This window comes from Grammomys surdaster, unplaced genomic scaffold (assembly GCF_004785775.1).
Source record: "Grammomys surdaster isolate TR1022 unplaced genomic scaffold, NIH_TR_1.0 958, whole genome shotgun sequence".
NCBI lineage: Eukaryota > Metazoa > Chordata > Mammalia > Rodentia > Muridae > Grammomys > Grammomys surdaster.
The window spans coordinates 267,447-269,113 of NW_021605377.1; the positions used below are offsets into that span (position 1 = coordinate 267,447).

The 1,667-nt window shown below is 47.0% G+C and overlaps 1 pseudogene; it reads right to left on the bottom strand.

Moving 5' to 3' along the window:
- Nucleotides 1–844: 844 nt before the first annotated feature.
- On the bottom strand, nt 845–1,195 carry LOC114634404 (annotated as a pseudogene).
- Nucleotides 1,196–1,667: the final 472 nt, after the last annotated feature.

Consider the following 1,667-nt stretch of genomic DNA (forward strand, 5'->3'; position numbering starts at 1 on the left):
TCCCCTTGATTCAATCTTATATCTGTGAACACAGGACTCAGGTCCATTTCACTTCCTGGTGCCCCTTTATTATCAAACCATGCATCTTGTAGTTTTCCTTCCTAAGCTTGCTACGCTTGTTCAAACCACTCTTCATGAGACTTAACCAGAGAACAAAGTCTCTGATGGACTTTTTTGAGACGTCTTTTGTCAATGCAATCAATATAAATCTCTTTACCTTAGCCTCAGATAGACTCTTCAGACAAGGGCAAAAGAAGCCATATTCTTCACCAAAATATCACAGAAACAGTCTCTTGGCCACATACTGAAACTCTTCTTCACTGAAACCTCTTGGGCCAGGTCTGCACAATTCAAATCACTCTTAGCAACATATTCCATATTCCTACTAGGAGAGCCCATTAAGCCCCATTTAAAGCATTCTGCTGTTTTCCAAAGTCCCCAAATCCACATTTCCCAAACAAAAGCATGGTCAGGCCTATTACAACAGTACCCCCAATCCCTGGTACCAACTTCTGTCTTAGTTAGTGTTTTGCTGCTATGAACAGACACCACGACCAAGGCAACTCTTTTTTTTTTCTTCTTCTACTAAATGGAGGTTTATTTCCAGAAGTTAAAAAAGCTCCATTTACATAACATATGTACAGATCTCAGCTTTGACCCACTCGGGGTGGTGGACAACCTTGGGAGATGAACTGCTTACAACCAACATAAGCTGAGACCCAGTGGATTGGCTCAATTCTCAAGACCCAGAAGTGCTGGCCAGCCTAACCCCATCCCTCTCTGGGACCATCTTCCATCTTCCCACAGGATGTGTGTCCTGAACAGATGGGACATGGAGAACATCTCAGTCGGAGTCATAAGCATCTTGTCTGATGGCGGTATCCACTGCAGTGGCCAGGCTGTCCTCCTGACTTTTTAGCCGTTCACGGGTCAGCCCTGTGATGGCTTTCTGGGTCCGCTTCTCCAGCTTCTCCAGCTTCGTGACCACATCTCTCTTGAGATCACTGTGCTTCCCAACTTCCTCTTCCTCTTCTCTGAGCTTCTTGGTCTATGGCTCCTCATCTTCCCTGTCCTTGTGCCCACTTTTCTCCCGGAAGGCCTTCAGCCGTTCTTTCCACAGTAGCGCCTCTTTTCCGAGGCAGCCCATACCACCAGGAGCAGCCGCCATCTTTTCAGAGGCCCCTCTCCTTTTGTGCTCCTGCCTCATGCAGGCTCAGTGACTTATGGCCAATTTGTAAAATCAGACCTTCCTGGACCTGTTGGACTCTAAGATCCAAACCAGGGGACACGGTCCCACAGAGACACACACAGAAAGGGGAAAAAACAGGAGGGTTAATGATAATAAGAATAACCAGTGCACTGGGGTTCTCTTCTTGCTTGCATCCAAGGCAACATTTAATTGGGGCTAGCTTACAAGTTCAGAGGTTCAGTCCATTATCATCAAGGTCGGAGCATGGCAGTATCCAGGCAGGCATGGTGTAGGAAGAGCTGAAAGATTTACATCTTCATCTGAAGGCAGACAAGAGAAGACTGGCTTCCAGGCAGCTAAATTGAGGGTCTTGAAGCCCATACCCACAGTGACACACCTACTCCAACTAGGCCACACCCACTCCAACAAGGCCACACCTCCAAAATAGTGTCTCTCCCTGGGCTAAGCATACTCAAAC